At 42.8% G+C, this 8,928-nt stretch overlaps 1 long non-coding RNA gene across 1 annotated transcript; it reads left to right on the top strand.

Annotated features, from left to right (window-relative positions):
- Positions 1-4,925: 4,925 nt before the first annotated feature.
- Positions 4,926-5,633, top strand: LOC128142294 (uncharacterized). The gene is made up of 2 exons (XR_008235349.1): positions 4,926-5,352; positions 5,473-5,633. It is a non-coding gene; the product is annotated as an uncharacterized LOC128142294 (long non-coding RNA).
- The last annotated feature ends 3,295 nt before the right edge of the window (positions 5,634-8,928 follow it).

The raw sequence follows: 8,928 nt of genomic DNA, 5'->3' as shown, positions 1-8,928 counted from the left end.
TAGGTATTCAATATCCATTTGTTCTGCTGTTCACAGAGTAATGTGCTTACCTGAGACAACACTTGCAGTGAGCTTCAGCACCAGGTTCTGCTTTGTAATGATGGCAAGACCTAACAGCAGAATTTCCCTGTGATGTTTTAATGGTTAAACAGGTTTTGTTTCAGAAACTAAGGGAAGTATAACAAGTATTATTATGGTTAGTGGGTGTTGTTATACTGCCCATTTCCTAGATGTGTTATAACTAATTTTAGCCAATGCACCAACTCTTGGTGCAGTCACATGAAAACACACCAGTCTATGAGGAATGTGCACAGCTACAAGCTGGGCACATGAATTTTAGATTCTGCAGATTTAGAGTCTGCAGAAGTGGCTAACCCATTCTCTTTAAGCACCCTCTCCTCCCTTCTGCCCTCCGGGCTGGCCTCAAAAGCTGTGGTCACAGATTTGTCTCTAGATGCCTGTGTCCAAAGTTTTGCCCTTCCAGTTACTAATTTTGACTGGCTCTGTGGGATGATTTCAGGATATCCTGACAGCACTATCTTGGTCACTAGCTGTTCTTTGCCCCAAGCTAACTAGCTGTGAAAGTACTGCTCAGGAACTCAGAGTCACCCATCCTCACTGAATGTATGTCCTAATGCTATTGAGATCTTAATAATCAGGTTTTAATACTGAGGAAACTGTTGCAAGACAGAGTCTCAGTGTTAATGACATGTCCGTGTAGCACATACCCACAATCCAGTACGGGAAGCATTTGTAGAAGCTGGGTTAGGCAGTTCTACAGAGCCCAAGATTACCATTCAGGGAGGAGAGCAGAAATAACAAGCGTCAGACATGCAGTCATTTTGGCTGAGCCCTGAATCCTTCATTCATTCCAAAGACAACTTTGTAGATGACTGAATGACAGGTTTGTTTTTGAAATGCAGCAATTACTGCTGATTGAAGGAATGGCGCCAAAATTGATAAGCTTGCCAACTGCTATTTAGCTGGCCTCTCAGGGAGATTGTAATACTGGCCTGGGGGAAAACCTGCTTTTTCGATACTGTGATTAGGCTGAGCTCCTGGGTGATGCTACAAAGGTTGCCTCCTAAGCATGCGACGGTGCTACAGTCACCAACAAACAGGATTTTCTGGACAATTTCTTCATTGACCCTTGCAGATGGATGTCACCAGCTGTGGATGAACCAGTGGCCACCGTCACCGCTTGTCAGTCTGAGAAGGACAAGGTAAGATGACTGAAAACAGGGGGTTTGGAAAAGGAGGATGGCTGCCTGGTTCTACTACGCCATCTGGATGCTCACAAATCTATGGGACCTGATGGGATCCATCCAAGAGTACTGAGGGAACTGGCAGAGGTCCTTGCCAAGCCACTCTCTATCATCTATCAGCGTTCCTCGTCAACAGGGGAGGTCCCAGAGGACCGGAGGCTTGCCAATGTGACTCCCATTTATAAGAAGGGTCAGAGGGAGGATCCGGGGAACTACAGGCCTGTCAGCCTGACCTCGGTACTGAGGAAGATTATGGAACAGTTTGTCTTGAGAGCACTCACATGGCAAGTCCAGGATAAGCAGGGGATCAGGCCCAGTCAGCATGGGTTTACGAAAGGCAGGTCCTGCTTGACCAACATGATCTCCTTCTATGACCAGGTGACCCGCCTAGTGGATGAGGGAAAGGCTGTGGATATTATCTTCCTTGACTTTAGCAAGGCCTTTGACACTGTTTCTCATGGCATACTCCTTGAGAAGCTGGCGTCTCATGGCTTGGACAAGTGTACTCTTCACTGGGTGAAATATACTCTTCACTGGCTGGATGGCCGAGCCCAGAGGGTTGCACTGAATGGGGTGAAATCCAGTTGGCGGCAGGTCACAAGTGGTGTTCCTCAGGGCTCAGTGTTGGGCCCTGTTCCGTTTAATATCTTTATCAATGATTTGGATGAGGAGATTGAGTGCACCCTCAGCAAGTTTGCAGACGACACCAAGTTGGGAGGCAGGGTCAATCTGCTTGAGGGTAGCGAGGCTCTACAGAGAGATCTGGACAGGCTGGATCGATGGGCTGAGGCCAATCGTATGAAGTTCAACAAGGCCAAGTGCCGGGTCCTGCACTTCGGTCACAGCAACCCAATGCAGCGCTACAGGCTTGGGGAAGAGTGGCTGGAAAGCTGCCAGGCAGAGAAAGACCTGGGGGTGCTGGTTGACAGCCGGCTGAATATGAGCCAGTGGTGTGCCCAGGCATCCCGGCCTGTATCAGGAACAGTGTGGCCAGCAGGAGCAGGGAGGTGATTGTTCCCCTGTACTTGGCACTGGTGAGGCCGCACCTCGAGTACTATGTTCAGTTTTGGGCCCCTCACTGCAGGAAAGACATTGAGTTGCTGGAGCGTGTCCAGAGGAGGGCAACCAAGTTGGTGAGGGGCCTGGAGCACAAGTCTTATGAGGAGCGGCTGAGGGAGCTGGGGCTGTTCAGTCTAGAAAAGAGGAGGCTGAAGGGAGACCTTATCACTCTCTACAACTACCTGAAAGGGGGTTGTAGTGAGGTGGGTGTTGGTCTCTTCTGTCAGGTGTCTGGAGATAGGACGAGAGGAAATGGCCCCAAGTTGAGGCAAGGGAGATTTAGGTTAGATATTAGGAAAAATTTTTTTACTGAGAGGGTTGTCAAACATTGGAATGGGCTGCCCAGGGAAGTGGTTGAGTCACCATCCCTGGAGATATTAAAAAAGCAAGTGGACAGGGTACTTCAGGACATGGTTTAGGGGGCATGGTTGATGGTTGGACTTGATGATCTTGAATGTCTTTTCCAACCTAAATGATTCTATGATTCTGTCTAACACCAAAAACCTGCTGCTTTCCTGACATTCATGTTCCTACACCATGTACTGCTGTGTCCGTTGGCATGGTTCTCACAGCTGCTCAGACTAAAATTGACTGCTACAGCCACCCGGTCTGAACGACTGCGTAACCTGGGCCACAGGGTTTAACCCACAATGTTGCCTCTGCTAAGCTGATCTGGGCTGTTGTTCCTGTGGGGAGAGAGCATACCAGGACAGTCCTGAATGAATGGTGACTTTCTTCTCCAGCTGGTGTACATGGATGTAAGAAAGCAGACACAAGATTTCTTATCAAGTCACCAATTAGGGTAACATATCATACAGGTGCTAAGTAGTCTGCATGTGTTGTTCTTTGTCTAACTTCCTATTTTGCATCTTAGAGTAGTCTGTCCAGTCAAGGTGGGAGTCATCTCACCTAACATCAGATGTCTCCATCTGAGCTGGCCTTTATCATCAGTGAAGAGAAGTAGGTACTTGTAAGGTGTGAGTCATCTGCCCTCTTTTAGATGTCTGCATTGGGGTGAGATGACTCACACTCTTCCCAATGACTACAAAGGCAGATCAAACCTCACGCTCAGATAAAGACATTTATATTGTAACATTTAAAGTTAGATGAGACGAGCACTATTCTTAATATCTTGAGATGTGTCAGTGGCCCAGTCTCACTCCTGCTCTGTCACTTCTAAATGAAACAATACATTTGCCCTGAGAATGATGTGTCTAATTCCCACCTACTTATGTGGGCACTCTCAAACTGGAAATAGCCCAGTTTCAAATAAAGTGTTTAAAATATCTTATGGAAATGCCTCCTGTCCCTGGCTTCTATCTAGCCGGCTTCTATCTAGCCAGCTTCTATCTTTTGCTGCTGTTTTACAGTCACATCTTCCTATTATTTTTTAAATTATACTTCTCCAGCCTTCTTCTACTCCCAATGAGCCACTGGGAGACCAAACAAAGCATGCAAGGAGTGGACACAGCAAAGAGAGAAGCTAAGACATAGCACTAATTCTGCCAGCCGTATGAAATAAAGTGATTACCCAGCGGATTTTTTTCACTCTAGTCTCTTTTATTTTGCAAAAAAATTAGTAGTTACTTATGACAGCAATACAGACTTCTCCAACAGAGTGATCTTAGTGGGCGGTGTCCCTTTAAATTAGATTTTTCTAATCGAATAACTGACTTCATTAAGCAGCCAAAATCAATGGTTTGTATTAGACATGGACCCAAACCCATTAAGGTCTTATTATTCAAGCATGCACCTCCCTTCATCTTTTATCTCCCCTCAAGGGTTTTCATAGTAAAGCAGGCTTTTTTTTTTTTTTTTTTTAATTAGCCCTTCTGCCCTGGAGTCTTCTATTTGATTTTCCAGTATCCAGGGAAGTTGGGGGTTTTTAACTCAATCCTTGAATAGAAAATTTTGCCTCTTAGTTCTTCATTACCGGTGATAATAAAGCTTCATGGAAGACATTCTGATAATGCAGAGACAGAAGTGCACAAAGGCAAAGCAACACTTCAAAGGGGCATTAGCTCTGAAATTGGAATCTTATTCATCTAATTTGCTCCTAAAGGACAAGTTAGTAATTCACAGGGGCACAGTTCACACTTATACATGAAGTGGCATGAAGGGCCCTTCAGTTCAGCAGAGCTGCCTGATCCCAGTGCCCTTGAGTGCGTGGAGCTTTATGAGTGGTGGTGGTGTATTTTTATTTTTCCTTGACTTCATTTGGTTTCATATGGAGAAGCAACCACTTTTCTGTGTGTGTCGTGGAGGACGCAGAAATGATTGTACGAGGAGTAGTTATTGTACGAGGAGCAACCTGCATGTTTGCTGCCTTCCCATGCTCACCAGCCAGTGACGTGCAGTGCCATGACTACCCAGGTGTATGCCTCCGTATCACAGATGCTGTGCCTATGCTACTTATGGTGTATCTCATCAATAGTGTTGCAAATACTTTGATAAAGATTTGATTAAAATAAAATCGTGAGATAGGAATGTGAAGTTTGCAACGTAGTTATAGAGACTTAAGGAACGTTACAAAATGTGCTAAGTATAATCATAAGAATACAAGTATTGTTGACAGTCAGCTAACCATAGAATTTTAACACAGATTGGTTAATTATAGTGGTTTGTTTTAAGAAATCGTTATGGACCTTAGTTCCGTTGCTTAGAAACCCTACTTTGATCAAAGTTCTGGTTAATGGATTATGTGAGATCAACCAATGATTGTTTTAACATAAGAATATTAATAAGGTGGTATGATTAAAAGACCAATCATTGAAAAGGAATTAACATAGAATGTACTTTTGTGTAATCTAATATATGATGGCAAGTATCGTACTGCGCAGAATCACCTAAGAGAGGTCAAGAAGCGGACAAGTGAGGAAGACTGTGGAAGACCACCAGAGGGCTTCTGAAGACCACCAGAGACCTTCAATGCGCTTGCGTAAAGGACATTTACATATGTTAATAGTTTCCCAGAAAACTAATGATTATGTATAACATTTCTCGGAAATCTAGTGAATATGTATAACAGGTGTGTATTTAACCTGCATAGTTAAACCAGACAGGTGCACACGATAGGTAGAGTGATCCCCCGTGTGCCCAGCGCTGCAATAAAGGAGTGCCTGCTTCTTAACTTCTCATTGCTGTTAAGGAGTTTTATTCCGGATTTTGGCAACAGTTTTGGCACCCCAGATGGGACCTTGCGAGTGAGACTGGACGAGATCGAGTGTTGATCGAACTCCGGCCGGCACCGAGGGATTCTCGGGGGGAACCATCGCTCTCGACTCACAAAGCTCCTCGCAACGTTCCCTGGAGAAAGGGTAAGGCACTTCTTCTTTGGAATTTGTTTGGATAGCCTGCCCGTAAGGCATGGCGAAAGCTTCGCAGGGTTGGGGCTCAGAGGGTACCCGTTTGTGTAGAGGCCTAGGCGTCTGCCCGTAAGTCATAAGCGAAAGCTATTGCTGGGTTGAACATTTGCGTATCTGTATATTTGGGACAATTGTCATTTGCATTTGTTTGGTATTTGGTATTTGATGCATACATTTGGTATTTGACACTCTGTACTTGATACTTGGCATCTGACATTGGTTTGGTATTCTAGTACTTGATATTTGATATTTTATGTTTGGTATTTAATACAAGTATAATGGCATTAGCCAAATTATTTAAGAGTAAGAGTATGGGAAATTTATCCACTGATGGAAAGATACCGAAAACATCTCCATTGGGATGTTTGTTGACACATTGGGGTGAATTGCATGATGATCTGCGTAAGAATCAAATGATTGAATATTGTAATCATTGGTGGCCTTTGTATGTTTTGGAAGATCAGGAGAAGTGGCCAACAAATGGAACTTTAAGCTATAATACTATATTACAGTTAATGTTATTTTGTAGGAGAGAGGGTAAATGGAGTGAAGAGCCATATGTGGATCTGTTCTTTTATTTGAGGCAGAGAACAGATTGGCAAAAAGAATGCAAGTTAATTAGTCGAGACAATTTGGTAATGACATTAACTTCAGAAAATAAGAAAACTAAGAGTTGTTGTTCGGCTTGTGATATTGGAAGGAGGTGCATTAGATGTACGGTACCAAAAGAGGATGAAATGGAACTAGAATTAGAAATAGCCCCACCAAGGGAGGAGCAGGATCTCTCTCCCTCACATGCATGGGAAAGAAGTATTGAATCAGGGAGAATAATAGAACCGGATAGTACTAGAATGAGGGAAGCTGATGAGACAGCAGAAGTAGTAATTCATACCCCAGTGTCTCGGAGAACTCATCAGCAATCTCAGTTGTTAGCTCCCTTGAGACAGGGAGTGGGACAGCATGGGCCAGTATATGTCAAAGTGCCGTTTTCTATTATGGATTTGATGACATGGAAACAGGCAGCAGGGGTTTATAGAGAAGATCCAGAGAGAGTAGGAAGGGTTGTAGAAACAATTATTAGAACTCAGGATCCCGATTGGAATGATTTACAAGTAATATTGGATAATTTATTGGATAGTACTGAAAAACAGATGGTATTAAAAACTGGAAAAGCACAAGCAGAGGCAGCACTTATGAATGAAACGCTCTCTGGAACTTTAGAGCAGAGTTTTCCTTCGGGAGATCCCCAGTGGGATCCAAATGACCCTGTACACAGGAGAAGGTTAACTCGATATCAAAAATGGGTACTGTATGGAGTAAAGCATGCAATGCCGAAAGCTTTGAATTGGTCTAAATTATATGAGATAAAGCAGGATAAAAATGAATCTCCCTCTGTGTTTTTGGAAAAATTGAAGGAAACTGCTAGAAAATATACTGATTTAAAATTGGAAACAGAGGCAGAACAACAACAATTGGCTTCGATTTTTATGAGGCAGTCAGCACCTGATATAAGGCGAAAACTCCAAAAATTGGAGGGAGAGGATTCAAGAAATTTGAATAAAATGCTAGAAACAGCATGGAAAGTTTATAACAATCGGGAAAAAGAGGAAGAACAAAGGAAAGAAAAGAAAGAGAAGAATAGAGATAACAGGTTAATAGCTGTCCTAACAGGAAGTGCAATAAGAGGGAGAGGACGAGCTTGGGGAAGAGGGGGTTTTAGAAACTTTGGTAACCGGGAACCTAATGCACCTCTAGGAATGAATCAGTATGCATATTGTAAGGAGGATGGAGATTGGAAAAAGGATTGCCCTAAACTGTAAACAAGTCAGCAAGAGGCTGCAAAAATGATGACTTTAAATGAATGAAGGGGACCGGAGGGGAACCCAGCTGAACCTCTGGTTACAATTAAGCTGGGAAATGATAAAGTTGAATTTTTAGTTGATATGGGAGCAGTATATTCTGTTTTGAATACTTATAAAGGGAAATTGGGAAATAAAACAGCTAACATAATTGGAGCGACTGGGAAACAGGAAAATAGACCATTCTTTCAACCCCTTGATTTAAAATTTGGAAATAAGGCAATTACACATGAATTTTTGTATGTGCCAGAATGTCCGATACCCTTGTTGGGTTGAGATCTGTTATCCAAATTAAATACACAGATAGCTTTTGAGGGAGGAGAAATTCTTTTAAAAATACCAGAATCAAAGACAGGAGAAATATTGATGATACAGGAGAAGGTTAAGATTCAGGAGATGCCACAAGAAGTTGATGATGCTGTGATCCTTACAGTTTGGAACACAGAGATACCTGGAAAATCTAAAATGGCACAGCCTGTAAAGGTAGAACTGAAGGAAAATGTGAAGCCTGTGAGATTGAAGCAGTATCCAATTAAACCTGAGTCTAGATTGGGAATCAAGAAATTAATTGATAAATTTTTGGAATATGGAATTTTAGAGGAGTGTGAATCTGAATATAATACACCAATTTTACCAGTGAAAAAGCCATCAGGAGAATATAGATTAGTACAGGATCTGAGGGCGATAAATCAGATAGTGAAAGACATACGTCTTGTAGTGGCCAATTCATATATACTTTTAACAGCTCTAGGGGAAAATCATCAGTGGTTTACAGTGCTTGATTTGAAGGATGCTTTCTTTTGTATACCCCTGGAAGAAGGAAGTCAAAGATTGCTTGCTTTCGAGTGGGAAAATCCAAAAACAGGATGAAAAACACGATTGACATGGACAAGATTACCACAAGGGTTCAAGAACAGTCCAACAATTTTTGGGAGCCAATTAACAAAAGAACTTGAGATGTGGAAACGAGATGCTCCCAAACCTGGACATTTGCTCCTACAGTATGTAGACGACATATTGATAGCGACAGAAGAGAGACCAACATGTATAAAGGTAACAATTGACCTTTTAAACTTTTGGGGGCTAAGCAGATACAGTCTCTAGAACTAAGGCCCAGATAGCAAAACAGACTCTGATATATCTGGGTTTTGAAATCTCACAAGGGCAAAGGCAGTTAGGAACAGACCGCAAAGAAGCAATTTGCAGTATCCCGGAGCCGAAAAATACCCATGAATTGAGAACCTTTTTAGGAACGACTGGGTGGTGTCGGCTATGGATAATGAACTATGGTCTGTTGGCTAAACCATTATATGAAGCTCTTAAAGGTCCACCATTTGAATGGGGTCCAGATCAGCAGAAAGCTTTCAAGAATCTAAAACA

Source organism: Harpia harpyja, chromosome 1 (assembly GCF_026419915.1).
Source record: "Harpia harpyja isolate bHarHar1 chromosome 1, bHarHar1 primary haplotype, whole genome shotgun sequence".
NCBI lineage: Eukaryota > Metazoa > Chordata > Aves > Accipitriformes > Accipitridae > Harpia > Harpia harpyja.
Note: the sequence above shows the minus strand (reverse complement) of the source record. Positions and strands in the feature narration are given on the sequence as shown.